A 19,115-nucleotide genomic window follows, 5' to 3' on the forward strand; every position below is an offset into this window, starting at 1 on the left:
ATGAAACTTAGGCTCTGTTTAAGGGTTTTAACATGACTTAATGCATAAAAAGATAAATAACATATAAAATAATGCAAAACTAATATACATAATACTTAAAACGGGCCATATACATGCAGAAATAGAGACTAGAACACCCTACGGTCATGTTTGTTTGGACAGACAGAATAAGGGGGGATTGTAATCCATCAGATTATTAATCTTGGGATACATTGTCCCTGAACTATTTAGTTGAAAATGATGTGTATCCAATGTTTGTATAGTCATGGGACTAGATGTTTGAATTAGATTATTCTATTGAATCCTATATTTGTTTAGGATATTATAGAGAAGGATAAATGTTTAAAAGACTACTTTGCCTTTTTGAATTGTTTACTAAATAATAGAAATACTAAATCTGAGTTATAAATTTTATTTAATTTTTTTTACAAGAACTTTTAAAAAATTAAATAAATAGAATATCAATAAAAATTACATTAATTTATTTTAATTTTTAGTTGAGATTTTTAAATTTTATTTTACTTTACTAAGTATAATTAATACTAGGGTTGTGCACGGGTTGAGTCGGACCGGCTTTACCAAAAATCCATCACCCAACCCGACCATATCGAATTGAAAAAAACTCACCTATTCCCGAACGATGTATGGTTCAAAAATGCAGAACTCGGTTTGATCAGTTTGGTGGTCAAATCGAACGAAACTGAACAATATCAAACGAGCAAAAGAAAAAAGAAAAAAAAAAACATATTTACAAAAGATCAGTAACATATTTGAATAAAAGAAAAATCATCTCATTGATAATATTTGCAAAAATAAAAATAAATTACAAACGTGAAAAAGAGATCTAGAAAATTACAAAGGCTGTTAGAAAGTTTTTGTAGGTCTTCAAATACAGATCTAATTTTTTTTTTTTTTTTTGTAGAGATAGAGTGGCATAACCATAATCATCAGTGATGGAAACAATAGAGCCCAAATCATCGAACACGAAAATAACAAAGCCATTCGCCAAAGATGGAAGTCATTATTCGCCAGAGATGGCCTTTATCTCCATAATCGCTAGCGAAGAAACTTTGATCTTTAAAGATAATGGTGCTGGGGTTTCGTTAGTTGAGAATTTTGTGAGAGGCAAAAAGAGAAATGGTTGAAATTGTAAGAGTAAAAGACTTAAAGATTTTGAAATTTGATATTATTTTTTGAGTTTTGTTTAGGAATTTTGGTAACAAGAAAGTGGTTTAAAAGTTTGAGAGGAGAGAAAGGGCATGAGTGAGTCGGTGGTGTAAGGTATGTGAAGTCAAAAAGGTGAGGTCTTTGTCTTGGGAAGACCAAAAAAAAAAAAATATAGAGTAATGTGCAATGTAAGGTGAAAGGTTGTCTTGGGAAGGTAAAAAATAAAAAATTCTTTTGACTAAATAAATGGTGAGATGCGAACGTTATATTTTATTAAATATATAGCGGTCGGTTCAGATTAAATGATTTTTTTTCCCAACAAACCATGACTTGACCGAAATTTACAAAAAATTGATGAGTCTCAACCGCAACCGACCATTCACACTGACAAAATCGTCTGTGAAGCTTTTGGGTTGATCGGTTCGGATCGGATTCATCGGGTGACCGATTATTTGCACACCCCTAATTAATACCATGAATGCACAAAATATGAAATTTTTTTGGCTTCCAAGCAAACCTAACACTGACATTGGAGCACCTACACAAATGTAGAAACATTGTCCCAGAAACACAAGAAGTTAACTTTTTTTTTTTTTCTTTTTCTTTGAGGAATAGAACAACATAATGCGAACATGTTATCCAAATGTCCTAATGAAAATAAAACGGTAAGTTAAAAGTTATCATTCAACTCATCACATTAATATTCATTACATTACAAAATATATATTAAAAAAAAAAGGTAGGATAACAGTTAGCATTCAACGTGTTCCATTAATATTCATTACATAACCAAATACATAAAAATCATCCCAATTATAGTTAACAAAATATAGGTGCTTGTACACAAAAGAAGTAATAATTAAGTCTATCAACAAGTTTATAATAGACTTAACAAAAACCATTCCTTATCATACACATCAAATCATGCCCAAAAAACAAATACTCCTATCAAATGTAACAAGTTTGTTATGGAGTATGCCTACCTAGCAACCTCATCACCCACCTTAGCCTATCATCATGTGTAAAGTTAAAGAACATGTCAAGCTTTTGGACTTTGTGGGATATGATTTCACAAGCATCTAACCTTTCATCTACAGTTGGCAACTTAGTAAGTTCATCGTTTAGATGCAAGATCATGTGAATACCCCATTCTTTTTCCAGTGAATTCTAGCTTATTATTGGTTGTACCTAGGACATCCACCAACTTGTCAGCAAGCATGGTCAACCCTTCAACTACTTCATCATTGGCTCTACGTCTTTTGTTGTCTTTATTTTTAGCAAAACTATCAAAAGGTTGTTAAGTTGCCGAGTTTGAACAGTCCATTACTTCACCGGTCTGACTATTTAATCCCATTTGTTCAAGAAAAGTGTCATTATCTGCAAGACCATGCACCAACACATCTTCCTAAGCATTCATAGCCTCAACTGCATCACCAAGGCCTTCAGCAAACTCTCTTGTAGCTCAATTTTTGCCAAATATTTGAATCTATTCATCGAAATGTGCGAAAGTTTTGTTCTTCAGGTGGTTTGTATCGTTATCCCTCTACAATGACCAACTAATCCCAATCAATATCTTCAACATGAGGTTAAAGTACATTTACAGTAGTAGTTATGTAAAGATACAACAAATTTTTGTTATGATCTGACAAATTGGTTCATAAGAGAATAACAACTATAACAAATGCAGTAGATGTGACCTTCCAACATTCATAAGATGTAGCAAATTTTTGTTATGATATTATAATAGTGGTAATGTAAACATGTAGCAATAAAATAAGGTAACTAAAAGGAGATAACTTTACCCGAACATATGCCTCCCATACATTATCACTCTTTACATCAATTCTTTTTTCAATGTCATTCCATTTAAACCCATTATTAGCAAGCATATCAATTACATAATTGTAGTGTTTCTTTCATATTTTAATCTTTGATTCGATATGGAAAGAGAAACATAAGTTTGTCCCGGATAACAACTCCACTAGTTTATTCTCTAGTTTCATAAGATAGCCTACCTTGAAAGAATTGGCAACTTTCATTCCGTCATTGACAATGAACAACAAGACCGAAATTAGACAGTCATCTTCACGTAGGCTCTATACACACACAACCTTGTCATTCTATTTCTTACAAAAACTGGATACTTCATTATCCATGCCTAAAGTAATAATTCAACATTTCATATGCATTACAATAAAGCGTAAATAACTCACAAACATACATATCATAAATACCAAGTATTGCAAATATAATTCAACATCCACAATGTCAATTATTCATAAAAATACATAGTAGTGTTACATCACAAATTTAAATGGTTTAACAACAAATTAAAGTAGAACACAATCGTGATGCAAAGAAACACAAAGTTATCTTTGTCCAGCCCCTCCAATAACTAACCAATTGATGTACAATATTGGATTGCAAGTGTATCTCGCCACTTAGTCCACTCATTACATGTCTCAACAATCTCAATAAAATCATCTCCCATTGGGGGTTAATTTTCTAAGGCATCCTCTAAGTCTGAATCATCCTCTATGGGGTCAACTACCATCTCTCGTCGAATGAAGTTGTGTAACAAGCAACATGCTGTGATTATTCAATTTTGGGTTCTAATGGGGCAGTATGATGCACTGCAAAGTATAGCCTATCTTATTTTCAACATTCCAAAACACCTTTCTATGATATTCCTAGTTGATACATGTTTTATGTTGAAATATTGTTTGTAATTATTTGGAGTTGCCCCTTCTCTCTAAATAGACAAATGGTATCGCTGACTATGGTAAGGTGCTAGGAATCATTTCCCATTTGTATACCCCACATCCACTAGGTAATAGTAACCTATGCGTGGAATGTCATGCATTAGATTCAATTATTATTCATGAATTTAAGAAAAAATAAGTATTTTTGTATTATCATTTGGGATCCTTAAGCCATTAGGTCAATTAATTGCATCTCTCAAGACCGTAGAGTCGGCCACTGACCCTTCCCACCCGACAACACATATATGAAATTCATGTCTTGGGAGAAAACTAACAAAACATTAGTAGCAATCTCTCCTTTTCTTGTCTCATACCTTGCTTGATGAACCAGAGGTACAAAACTTTAATATGTGCCACCAAGTGCCCCAATACAATTCTAAACAAACCAAATCAATAGACATTATACTAGTTATGATTTGTTTTTTGGTAAAAAAAAAATTTAATAAAAGAAATAAAAAAAAAAGTAATGCAATGTTACCAAATTGTTACAAAATCCATTAATTGGAAGCAATTCCACTTTAGATTGGTGCTTGCTTCAGTTATAGGATCTGGTGTGACGAGTAAGTTGGCTTGTAGGCGTAACATAGCCTTTAAGACATCATTGAAATATCAACTAACAGTCTCTCCAAACTTATAGAAATTGAACTTAACATTTTGTATTTTCAAGTGTTGTCCCAAGATGAAGAGGAAGAAGGCCACTTTCTTTTCTAAAGTGACGTGTTTTGAATGCCCTAACCTGCCTATTGTATGAACCATATTGCACAAGGTCATAAAACAAAGCCAATCCATATGAAGTTATTCAACACATGTTATGTCACTTTCTCTCACTAAACGGTTAATATGGTCCATTTGTTTTTGCAATCAATTGAGCCCTCTAATAAGATTATGGAGATACTTAGATAAATACCTCTTTAAAACAGTCTCAATGACAATAAAAATTATGGTGCATAAGGCATGTAATTCTTGCATTACAGCTTGCAAGTCTACGTATAATTCAAGCTCATCGTTATTCTCATCATCAAAATTATTGATATTCTTATCCATCTCTATATACAAGAAACCATTTAGAATTACAAATAAATTAAAGAAGGGAGAAAACATAACAAAAAATCATAAACAGTTACAGTAAACATGCATATGAAATAAACATGATGTCATTCAAACTACCAAATATTGGTTACTAGTTATTGTTGTTGCATCTATGTTCATTCTCATATAATTGCCATTACATGATCTATCTCTTAATTAATCATGAACTTCCTAATCTTTCTGGATCTACCTTCCCTCCCCTTTTTTTTATTTTTTCTTGGATTTGGGGATGGAATATGTCTATAATTTTCACAAAAGTAATTATACTCAACAAAATGCTCACAATCCACAAAAATTAAAACAATGAACAATAGAATTATGACTTTCAATTTATAATTTTTTACTCTCAACATTCTGCCACTGCTATAACAATTTATACTCAATTTAACCCATCTTCTTACTCAGAAACAATTATGTAAATTTTACTCAGAGATATCACGACATCAAGTAATCAATCCCACATGAAAATTTCTACTATAAGTTGTTCAGAATATATAAAAGCTTTCATGTGATAAGAGCTGTTTTGTATGAGATATTGCCTAATATTTTACTTTCAACATTTAGCCACTACTACTACTACTACTACTACTACTACTACTACAAATAAAATAAAATAACTACTACTACAAATAAAATAAAATAAAAACAGAGCATAAAAGAAGAAATTAGAGCATAAATTTTTCTTTTTGTTAAAAAAAAAAAAGAGCAAAAAAAGGGTTGTAAGAATTTTAAACAATATAATATTTCTTTTTTTCCATCTATCATAGATCCAAGGTATATAAAAAAATAAATAAATAAACAGAATAGTAAAGAAGCAGATGTAAATATATACAAAAAATGAAAAATATAAAAAACATACAGAGCACTAAACGAATATCTCTAAATCCACACAGAGCACTAAACAAAGAGCACTGAGCACAGAGAGCAACAACATACAACATAGCACTATGAAGATCACCCAACGGCCACAGAACATTGATGTAAATATAAAAAAATAAAAACGAATGACCAATAAAAACTAGAAAAAAAAATCTAAGCAAGCAAAAATAATCCTTCATATCAAAATGAAAAAATAATCCCTCATATGAAAAGGAAAAATAATCAGAGGGAAAAATAAACAATATCATACAAGAAAATCTCTAAATCCCTCATATTGAACAATCAAAATCAAAATAAAAAATAAATACCAAACAAAATCAAAGATGTAGAATATGTTTCAAACCTAAATGAAGATCGGAGATCGAAGATCTAAACTTGATGTGAAGGTTCAGTAGAAATTGCCTCTAGGGTTCTACCGTTGTGAAAGAACGAATGTAGAAAAGATTAAGAAAAAAAGATATTAAATAGTAGAGGGTCAAAACTTTAATTTTACTATCTAATTCCATGGGATGAGTTATCCCAAGTTTTGTGTCCCACACCCCTCACTGGATACAACAATCCAATATATTTGGGATTAATAGTCTAGATGGACTATTAGTCCGGTGCAACATTTTTGAACCAACCAATGGACTATTCCATCCACCGAATGGAGAGTTCTATCCCTTCAAACAAACGTGCCCTAACTATATTGTTCTAAGAAAAATAATGAAAACATGTGGAATAAAGCGAACAATCAGATAAAACTAACACCCTATATGATGGAATGATAAACTAACACCCTAGTATGCATGGATACCAAAATAAAAACTAAAAGCAGTACTGAAATTAATAAAAATGAGGAGTTTACTTGTTGGTTTGCTTAAACCAAAGAACGCGCGAAGATATAGTAAGAAAATGCGAGTTTCTTTCTTACAAGCCTCTATCAAGCTTGGATTTTTGAACGTGTTCGAGTTCTTCAAGCCTTAGAATGTTTCTAAGTGTTTTAGAGTTGTTGTGTGTGCTATTTTCGGAGTCAAGGCAAGGAGGGGAAGAGAGGGTGTTTTTGCTCTCAAATGCTCACAAAATGGCTTCAAATTCCTAACCCATTGAAATAGAGGGAGAGAGGCTTTATTTATAGGCTTAAGGAGGCGTGGGGGGAAAGCTAGGGCAACCCCGTTGCTTCCTATACTGCCTGCCATTGAAAATGAACCAAGAGTGAGTTTTCATATCTGTCTCTACTACACTTGAATGTGCACACGTACAACTATTGTGCGCACTTACTATTAACGTGCACACACACATTTTGCCTTGGTATGCATGCCATGCATGCATGCACAAGGACGGGGTCCCATGCCCTTGGCTTGCGTGTGGCTCAAGTAAACCCAAGTTGCTTTATGATTGATGCTTTTGATAAAAACATTCACTAATTTTGAAAAATATATTTAATCAAAGTACAACTGGGTCTATCTGTGTGTCTCTCTTTCTCGGGGTTAAAAAGTTAGTTTTTGACTAAAAAATGGTCTAGAGGTAAAATGGTCATTTTCACAAAAATTTGATTTTTGGCCAAAATAAATTTATATAGCAACACTAAACTACTTTAAATATTCCAAAGATGGAGCAATTAATGTTTCATCATCGGGAGACTTGCAAACGCTTAAAGTGATCCGTCATAATAGGGTGTCTACAGTTGCCCATCTTTGACAGAAATCAAGCAATCATGAAGTGATATGGAGTGAATGTCAAAGATTCGAGACTATCCCTGTTAACACGATCCTAAGGCTTAAAGCAGTGTCATACATTTATACAAGTGATTGAACTCACAGGTTGTTTACATATCCTTGATGCAAGGAATCAGATCAGTGTAGTTCGGGCCCGCTTGTGCAATAATTCATACGTGAGTGAGTGTGTGCAACAAGCACTCATACATTCATCCAAGCATGTAATTTTAAAAAAAAGAGAGCGGGCAATACTTTCCATACTCACCTTGTTGTGCAAAGCTTATGCCAAGTTCCTTTCCATTCCATTTCAAGTTGTGCTAGTCCTGCAAATTTTTCAAAGAAAGCCATTCCAAACAATAATACACAACCAGTGTGGTTATAACGATGCCATTATGATGCTAATGTATGCCATTCCATGAGCTAGTGTCAGACGAGGCACGGAGATTTATAAATTGGTGCCATTCTATGCTTGTGTCAAACGAGGCATAGGGGTTTATAAATTGGTGCCATTCTATGTTTGTATCAACGAGGTATGCGCGTTTATTGAATGCCATTCCATGCTCGTATCGACGAGACATGAGGGTTTATTGAGTGCCATTCCATGCTCGTATCGACGAGGCATGGGGATTTATTGGATGCCATTCAATGGCCCTGTTTGATAGGGATTATTTCCAGCTTATTTCAGTTTTTAGCTTAATTTAAGCTATTTTGATGTGTTTGGTTCAGCTTAACAATACAGCTTATAGCTTTTTGTAAGTCAAAAATTAACTTATTCTTTAAGTGGGGAAGGAGAAGCTTAATTTATAAGTCAAAAATCAGCTTATGTTCACAAGTATAAACTATAAGTTGTTAGGCTATAAGTTATAATCACTTTCCCACAGCTCTACCAAATGGGGCCAATACTCGTATTAAACGAGGCATGGGGGTTTAGTGGATACCTTTCCATACTCGTGTCAGATGAGGCATGAGGGTTTATAAATTGGTGTCATTCCATGCTCGTATCAACGAGACATGGATGTTTATTGAATGCCATTCCATGCTCATATTGATGAGGCATATGAGGTTTATCGGGTGTCATTCCATGCTCGTATTGACAAGGTTTTGGGGGTTTATCGAGTGTCATTCCATGTTCGTATCGATCTCGTGGATAGGGGGTCTATGTGTGCCCGACAGTTGACCTTTAGTCTAGTTCTATGAGTGCAATGTGAAGCGAAATAAAAACCTATATTTGGCAATTCCATTGGAAATCCCCTAATCACAATAAATGCCAAAAATGGACTACATCACCAGACTTAGAGTCACCACCTAATCTTTTCGAGAAAACTAGGAAACGCGTGACTCATACCCAAAGGACATGATCCGTCATAATCAAAGTGTCTCGGCTCGAGAACTTAGATATAAGGAAGGAATGCCATGAATTGAGCATCTCCACTCACCCCAATCAAATATTAGCCTCTACTATTTCATGATATGGGAATTATTAACACGACAAGATAATATAACCTAATTATTATTACTATCTTTACTATGTAGAGAAATAGATATAGAGCAAATCACCTATTTTGAAATGTTCTAATCTCTCGCTATTTTTTTAGAAAAAGGGTTAGAAAGATAGGAATCTAATGAAAAATTGAGACATCCGCCTCATGAAGAGATCAGAATCATTTTAACTTAGGCAATAAGACCTCCATACAATAAGCAATTAGAGAGATATAGCAAATAAGCTCATAGCCTCATAGTAGCATGGTATAAGCAATAAAAAGCAATCATAAGCAAGATACAAAGATAAAAGAGGCTCACCTAGTACTCCTCCATACTATGCTAAGAGCGTAAAGCGTTAAAAAGCAATGTGTGATCCTAGATGCCAAACTAAATGATATGCAAAAAAAGAGCATATAAATGCTCACCAAGCACTCCAACCAAGCAAAAGTGGAAAATAGGCTAAAACAAGAAATGTATGATCCTAGATACGATATCTAATGTAAAAAAAGTTTGCACACAATGAATCCTATGAGGCTTTGGACACTATCAAAATGACATTGATATCAACAAAGCATATAACACGTAATTTAATATAAAAATAATGGTCAAGCCTGGGTGCATATTCCTATGCTAATCATAGGATCATGATGACAGTAAAGTCAAGTCTAAGTGATCAAAAAGTAAAAGAGTGGAGAATAAGGGTAAGGAGAAGAGAGACCCATCACAACGCAAGCAACAGTGTAATGAATGGAAGCTAAGAAAATAACGAGACAAAAATAAAAGAAACTCCAATGAAGATGGAGAGCTTCTCTCCCTCTTACACATGGAAATGAGTATGAGCTACACAAATCCATGAGAAGTCATGGGAAAAGGGGAGATCCAACCCATTTTTGCGGAAGAAGCCATATCTGAGCTTCTACATCATCAAACCTAGCTAAAATGGTAAAAAAGGGAAAAACTCTAATGAGATGAGGCAAATTCTCATCTTTCTACTCATGAAAAAGAGCGTAAACCATTTGAATCCATGTAAGATAGGTTTGGGAAGAGAGAAACTTCATCTTCTTTTAGAGGAAACTATGCTTGGGTTTTTAACCCATAAAATCAAAGAGAAAGCAATTCGGGCTTGGCCAAAGCCGCTATACAGGCCTCTACTAACTACAGAAAAGAGGGGGGGGGAGAAGAGAGAGAGATCAAACTAAGCTAGCAGCAATTCCAACCGATCAATCCCAATAAATCTTCACAGAAAAAATAAACTTAAAATTAAAGTGGAAGTAGGGATTACCTCTAGAATAACAGAGATACGGCCCAAGCTGATCATAAACTTTGACCTAAGCACCCTCTGATCAATAAAGGTCTTTTAACTCCAAGTCATCTAAGCAAATATAGGTAGAAAGTAGTCTAAAATTCTCACCAAAATTCTCCCTCTTTATATATTTGACTTAAAATGTTAGAGGAAGTAATAGGGATTAAAGAATTAGCTCTTAGAAAGTCCAAAAATTAGAACCCTTTTCCCTCAAAATGGGTGGTGATTTTATAGGTATTTAGGACTTCGAATATGCGTATAGATCCCATAGATCCGGATGGCATATTCCAAGATCATTTGAACACCGCACAAGAAAACTGCTTGGCTGACGTAAAAGCAGGATATACCGGATAAGCCTTGCCTGGCCGGTGTAGAGTGGCTTAGCATATTTCCTTAGAAATTTTCCCGACAAAGTTGGAATGGCCCGGACGTGTATTCCTAGAGCAAAGTTGTTCGGCGTGTTGCCTAGAAAAAAGTTCGATAGAGTAGAAAAAGATTTGGGCACGCGTCAACAGGTCAAAAAGGTTCGGTGTGTTATAGAAAAGATGTTTAGTGAATCCGAGATTATCCGATTGGTTTTCTTGGAAGGTTTCCCCTATTTTTTTATTCATTCTGGCCTTCTAAGTTGTTTCTTTTGGGAAAACAGATCAAAGCATTTTCGAAAACATATTTCCTATATTTGCCAAAATGAATGAAAATGTATCAATTGCCTCAAAAACATTTTGAAAATAGGTTTGAGAGTATAGAAAATGATTTGGCCAAAATGGGTATAGGGCAAGTTTGGTTTTCTTTCCCACTCCTTACTTGTTATTTGGAGCGACCTTTTGTTTCTTTATCGGGAGCCTTGGGTAAAGCGCCCAAGTCTTAAGACTGGTCAAAAATAAGTTGTCTACAGTTTCCTTTCTTTGACAGAACTTGGCCCGTCATTTTATGACATAATTGAATGTCAAAGCCCGAAGACAACCCTTTTGACAAGTTCGTAAGACGTAGGTAAGATAAGGCATGTAATAATGTAGTTGGTTGAACCTGAAGGTTGCCTACGTATCTCTTTGCAAAAAATCAAACCAACGTAGTACATGGGCAGATGCAATGCAAAAATTCAAAAATCAATTGAAAAAATTTCTATAAATATTAGAGAAAATTGGCCATAAATCCAATCTGGGGATTACTTAAAATGTTTGGTCAACTAGGCATTTTTTTTAAAAAAAATTTAGTGAGAAGTACACTCTTTGTTGAATATTGTGGTGAGAAGTACATTTTGTTATTTTAAAGCACATTTTGTTTCCAATTTTTCCTTTTTAATTTTTATTAACACCTATTTATTGAAATTTTTATTCTATCTGTATGAAATTTTATCTGTTGAAATTCCTATCCTAATTTGTTCTTATCTATCCAAATTATTTTAATATTTTTAATGTATCTATTGAAATTCACCAAGCTTATTGAACTTATCTGTGAATCTATCTGTGTGAAATTTCTATATGTTGAAACGATTTGTCGAAATTTTATTTGTCTAAATTTTTATATGTACAAATTTTATATATTTAATTGGTCTACTCAAAATCTTTCTAGACTCTCACTCTTTCTCTCTCTAGATTTGTCTCTTTAAAGCTATACATTTTTCTTCATTTCCACTTCAACTTTCTTAGCAACTAAACAAAAGGTTTTATCTGTTCAATTAAAGGTAAGAGCACACCTATTTAGTTGTAGAGAAAATGTAAGAAACACCAAGAAACTACAATTTTGAAGCTTATATTCTATTGTTAAGAAAACAAATACAAGCTTAGTTAGCTTAAATTAATTTTAAGTCTTTTTAGTTTGTTTCTATTTGTAAAGAAAACAAAAACAAAGAATAAACTTCCATGCTGTATTTTCTTTAATTTTCCTTTGTTTTTCTCAGCAATCAAACGAATCAAGAACAAAGAACGTATATTTGATTTTACAAAAATAATACCCACAAACACAAATTACATGACACGAGATCGACAGGTCTGAGGGAAGGTGGTTAGGAATTGACGAATTTGAGAAGAGGCATGGGAAAGATGAATCTAAGAGAGGTGATAATGGCACATTTGAGAAAAAAAAGGTGGGGGAGTGATGAATCCGATGGAGGCGACGATAGATCTACAGAAGCTGGCACCAGAGGCGCTACTAGTGGTGGTGACATATCTACGACCTTTCAAACCCATCTAAAGTCGTTCAACTCTTCAAACTCTAAGGCCTCAACCAAGTTCTCTCTCTCCTAAACCCAGACCCAGACTTAGAACAAGAAGAAAGAAGAAGAAGCCACTCACCGTTCTGGAACTGAGTTAGATTAAAGGATTTACAGCCTTAGTCCATTAACAACCTGAATTCATCATTTATTAAATCATCGGCATGGTAGAGACAAACAGTGACAGGTTTTTTCTCTAGCCATGGGAGTCTAGTCTTGGATCGCCAATACCAACTCGTTGTCGTCGTCATAGCAATGTCTTGATCATCGGCGACATATGAGTTTGGACACAATAGTGGCGTCTTAATTGTCGACGACTAAGATGGCCGATCTGCGGTGGTAATGGAAGAGACAGAGATGAGAAAGAAAATGAAAGAGGGAAAGAGAGAGAAAATGCATTCGGGAAAATGTGAGGTTGAGGAGAAAGAAGAGAGTTGTATACGATAGATACATACTGTAGACACCCAATTTTTGACCGACCTCAAGACTTAGATGTCATCGTTTGTGCACTTGATGATTGTGCTTGTTTTGAGCGCCCAAAGTAACGCCTTGTCCTTGAGCCTCTAAACCCTTTTTGTTTTGTGCCTATTTTTTGGCCAAACCTTGGTGCTTTTTTCCTGGAAGAATGAGGGGCCTTGTCAGCCACTTTTTGGCCTTGTCGGCCACTTGTCTTCTTTGTCGACCACTTGAAGTGGTGAGTCGGCTAGGTGAGGTGGCCGACGGCCATTTTTCTCCTTTTTGAGATATTTCTTTGCCAGCTGTGCCAGCTGTTGTTCAATGAAGGCTATCTCCATACACGTGTATGGAGAGATTAATACAAGCCTTTGGCTTGAATTTCTATATATAGGGGGGTCTCTTCCCCATTTGAGGGGTTAGAAAATTTGAAGTAAAGTTTCTCCCTCTCTCTCTAGAATTCTCTCTCTCTCCTCTTGTTTTATGCTTGAAAGTTAGAATTCTCTACACATTTGCACACTAGCCCTTAACCAATTTGGACTACCTTGGAGCTGAGGCCTCTTGGAACCAATTTTGGGCTGTTGAAAGGTTATTTGAGCCTAAGAGAGTGGTTGTTTTGTGCTGTTCTTCAAGGGTATAAGGCTTACCTCATTTAAGCTCTTTGTACATACTTGTTTTGACATCTTTCTATGTTGTTTGGGGCCTAGTTTTCAACTACAAAAACTTTGATTTTTTGGGCCTTAACATGTTGGTTTGAAGCCATTTTGTGCTAAGGGGTTGTCTACCCTTTTTGTTACTTGTTTGCATGAGCTTTCGCACCATCTTTTAGCATGATAAAATCAAACTTTTTGGGCCTTTAAACCACTGAAATTCAGAGTTATTTCAATAGTAAAAAGCATGTTTTGAAGTCCAAAAATGGAGGGGTTAGCCTCTCCTCCTTGTGTCTCACTTATATGTCTAGTTAGCATCACATGATAGCATGTTTTTGTGGCTTAACTTAGCTTAATTCAAGCATGTTTTAGGCTCTAATTTGGCATGATTTAGCTCTGTTTTGGGCTGCTTTGGTCATATGAACCATGTTTTGCATGGTTGTAGTGCAAATGGCCTTCACTAGCTTAGCGTTTTAGGTCTCTAAACATGTTTTGCATGGAATGATTGCATGTTGTAGTGTCATTTTACATGTAATTTCAGTGCATATAGCTCTGTCATATGCTCATTTGCTTCACCCTTTCATTGTTTTTTAGAGTTGCTCTTGAGTCTTGTTTGCAAGCTAACATGTGAGCATATTTTTCTAGCTTTTTGTACTTCAATCTCAGCATGTTTTAGCCACTATTTTGGCAGGTTTTAACTCTATTTTGAGCTGGTTTGGTCAGTTGAGGCTTGTATTGCATGCCTATAGTGTTGTGATCTTTACTAGCTTAATGTTTTAGGCTCTTAAGCATGTATTGCATGTGTTGCTTACATGATTTTGTGTCATTTTACATGCCATTTCAGCACTGAAATGTCTGTAACCTATCTCTATTCTTCACTCTTTATTTTGTTTTGAAAGTGGCTTTGAGCCTCTTGTTGGCTTGAGTGTGGAATTGAGACCCTCATGCCTAATGGTTTATTTCCTTCGGGAGTTTATTACCAACAGCATGAGGCCTCTTTCATGCTCAAGGTACTTGAGGTTTAAGCCCTCCTTCCATTAGTGGACATTCACCTTTTGGACTTAATCGATTAAAGGACTAATCGGTAATGTAAAATGAGTAAATAAAGCATGACAAGTAAAACTTGAGCAAGTTAAGCATGTTGTGTTGCATTGCATGTGTTTGGATCAGACGTTAATCCGAACACAAGAAAAATGGGACGTTTTGTAACGCCCTCAAAATAATACATAAAACCCATCACTTTAGACATGCATTAATATAAGGAAACCAACCAGTTCTATTCATCAGAGTAATTCTTACAACTGTATTACATGTTAACAACAAAAGCAAATGTCCTATGGGCTTACAGCTTTCCAAGTTAACACTTGGTTACAAAAAAAGAGTGCTAACTCAATACATATTAAGCCCTTGGCTTGAATTTACATGTAATACATCAAAATAAACAACAAAAAAGAGTCTTCAACTCTCATCATCATCCAAGCTATGTCCTTGGAGGTGGCATACTACATGTACCTGAAAATAATGTCCCATATAGGGTGAGCCAACGCCCAGTAGAGATATGCTAAACATAGTATGAGCAATAACTAAGACATTTGTAATTGATAAATGTTCAATTTCCATAAACCAATTTATAACCCGTTTCCATTTCTTATCAGTTTCACAATTTACATCAACGGCTCAGAACCTGGCCAACCACTTATATGAGACAGTGACTCATATTAAACATTTCCCATTTTACAATAGATAAACATACTAGTTGTATCACATCTCAACAGATAAGCATACAAGCTGTATCCACATTTCAACAGATATGCATATTAGCTATATCAACACTTCCAATGATAAGCATATGAGCTGTATCAACACTTCCAAAGATAAGCATATGAGCTGTATCAACACATTTTCTGACAAGCATATGAGCTGTATCAGTGGAGTCCATCCCATATCTCCTCCCAAACAACATCCGGTTTAGAGGTCCATCCCCTATCTTCCCCTAAACCGTGGAGTACATCCCTTATCTCCTCCCACACACACAACGTATATACACAAAGGTCATATACACAATCAAACAATACATAACGTTAATGTATTCTATCAACCGTCATACTCTATGACATATCCAATTAATTAGTTTTAGTTTGCCTAATCACCATGCATTGTCTACAACGTTCAAAACTACCCTCCTCCGGTAGCCCAAGCAATTATTTCTAAACAGATAATAAAAGCTCCAACAGATAAAATATCAATGTTTTCGAAAGTGAGCGATTAATAAATCTAACTCCACTATTCTACCATATAATGAACCAATTTCATTATTTCCAACTCAATTCTGTATAGCTACGATTTTCCCAAATTAATTATACCAATTAATTTTAAACAACAAATTAAGGCTTTTACCCCAAACTCTCAATATCAACTCAAAGGTTCAAATATCACAAACCAACAACTATATCATCATTTTGAAACCCAAAATACATATTATGAGCCCAAAATCACAAAACCCTCTTTAACACATTTTGAAACCCTAAGTCCCAAAATCAACCATTTAAACAATAAGCTCAAAATCTAGGTTAAAACCCATAAGAGTGAGTAGGAATCCCTACCTCAAATTCGGAGCTCAAGGAAAGAAGGTGAAGAAACTCAACGTGCTCCAAAACTTAATATTTTTGGATCAATGCGTAGCCCTCGACGATCAACCCAACTCTTACAAAGGCCGAAGGAAAAGGAAACACTCTAACTAGATCAAACCCTAGAGAGAAGGGAGTTTCTAGAGAGAGGAACTCTCAAAATGGCTTTTTAGAAAGTAAGAGAGAGAGAGAGAAAGTAAAAAGTGAATTTAAAACGCCCAACTGCCAACTGATATACGACATTCCCGCTCGAGCAGAGAACACAACGCTCGAGCGTCAAGAACAAAAACTAGGTACGCTCGAGCGTAAGAAGACCCGCTCAAGCGCCAAGACACAAGAATAAAGCACATTCGCTCGAGCGCGAAAACCAATCCGCTTGAGCGTGGATTTCCTCCTCTCAGAACTCACACCAAAGAGTACTACCCGCTCGAGCGCTACCGCTCGAGCGTAAAAATCACACCTGCAGAAGTTTTGCAGGGACACGAAAAACTGGGAGCGTGCAATCTCCGCTCGAGCGCAAGAAGACCCACTCGAGCGGACCTCCAGAAAACTGGGCAACAAAGAATTGAAACCAAAGCCTAACCAACCTGTAACAACTCTGCCCAATACATCCTAAAACTCAATCAAGCGGAATTAAAGGATGACAACAAGATAGATACAACTACCAACTTTACGGAACCGAGTCCGGAATACAACAAAATAGTAAAGGGACAACTGGGATCGCTATAAATACTCAAAGTGATGAAATGTGCCACTTTTCTTAGTCGCCATTACCCTTGATCATGCATGATAGGGTGGTGGTCCTTCGAGTCTTATTTGTGCATTCATTAAGCTTTTACTAGCTTCGTTTTCTAGCCATCATGCATTGAAAATGCTTGGTTGGTGGCTTGAGAGCCAAGCGCTACACTCCTTTGAGTTGAAAAATGATAAGGAGGGTAGCAGTACACACATTTTCTTGAAAATGCATTGCTTTACCTCTGTTTGCTCTCTGTTGCAGCAAAAGCAGAAATTCAGAAAATGGGGTGGCTGACCGGCCACTTAAACTAGACGACCGGGCAGTTAAGGTGGCCGACAGCCACTTTTTGTGGCCGACCGGCCACCAGTGAATTCTTGTGCAAAAGTATTCCTGTGTTGGAGCAGAAGCAATCTGGAAATTGGTATAGTTTTTAGTAATCAAAGCGAGTGCAAACAGAGGCATCCGATGGCAAGGGAAGGGCATTTTCGGGAGGAAGCAACCGAGCATGCATGCATCACTCGTCCCTCGAGGCCATTTAAATCGCTTAGTTAGTTAGCGTAACTAATTATTCAACTCAAGTGTTGTATTTTAATTAGCTTAACATAGCTAGTTATTCAATTGTGTTGTAATAATTAGCTTAGTTTAGTGTAACTTAGCTTATTCATTCGGACCCTCTTTTGCGAAGGCGCAATGTTGTAATAAGTGTGCATGCGTGTGAGCATGTCTTCCAACCCCACGTCTTTCTCCCTTTTATTTATTTGCTTTTGATGGTTAGATTAGAGACATTTTCAATTAGCATACCTTATGCTTGCATGTTTGCATTCATTCATTTGTCTTGCATGTACCGAGGCTCGGCGCATCATTCAAACTGCATTGTCAATTCAATACTTATTTGAATACGAGTTTCAAAGCATGTTATCAAATTGTATCATATGCCATATTAGTAGCTGAGCCTATTAATTGCATTATTGCATGTGTTGCATTAGACATTTTGTATAGTTAGGATCATGCATTGTTTCTAACTAGTTTCTGTTTTGGCTTGGAGTATTCGGTGAGTCTTTACGCTTTAGCATACTTGCATGAGTGTGATTGTCATATTGCCATGTTTCGCATGCTTGCCATGAGGCTATGTGCTTAAATGCTAAACTACATGAATGCCTGTAGATGAAGGCTTGATTGTTTGAATTGGAACAATTTGACGAATGTGAGTTTTAAGCCCACTTTGCGAAGTGGCAAATCATGTTTTAAGCCCATCTTGTTTGGTGGCAAATTCGTTTTTTAGCTCACTTTAGGGGTGCAAATTCAAACCATTTTCGAAAATAAATATGAGTTGATTTGTTCCAATTCTTGCGATTTTGGTCTATACTTGTGTGTGCGTCACATAGTAAAGTTAACTAATAATCGGAATACGAACACATGAGGTCTATAAAACAATATATCAGGATTAGTAGAGACTGATTTTTTATTGGGCGAGCGGGGGTGCTCATTTCAGGACCTTCCCCTCTCGTACCCAAGTTTCCGAGCCGAGACAACTTTGGTGATGATGAACACATGGCCTTTGGCACGAGTCAGGGTTTCCTAAACTTTTCCAAAACAAAATATTTAGGTGGCGACTCTGTAATCTGGCAAAGCAGTCTAGTTTTAGCATTATTTGATTCAAAATCGATTTTCCAAAATGATTTGTCGGATTGGACTCTTGGGTGTTTATCAGTTTCACATTGCACTTTGTGAGACTAGATTCAGAACCGTGACATGAGTCCAAATTTTAAGACCAATTCGAGCTCTCCGAAAAGGCGCGCGAAAAAGTTGAGCTACACATACTTGTATAGTTCGATCATTTCGCAAAAACATGTCCCTATGAACTTAATAATTAAACGTGTGAACTTTTAGGCAAAATAAATCCAAATTTGGACATATAGGTTAGGCGCCCTAAATATTATATTTTTTAAGTATATATTAATTAGGCGTATTTAAAAAATTAATTTTTTTAAAAAATATTAAAAATTTTAAACACAAAAATAAAATATTCAAATTCTAAAATGTGGGCACAATTTTTTA

Source organism: Camellia sinensis, chromosome 14, assembly GCF_055761805.1.
Source record: "Camellia sinensis isolate YWXY chromosome 14, ASM5576180v1, whole genome shotgun sequence".
Taxonomy (NCBI): domain Eukaryota; kingdom Viridiplantae; phylum Streptophyta; class Magnoliopsida; order Ericales; family Theaceae; genus Camellia; species Camellia sinensis.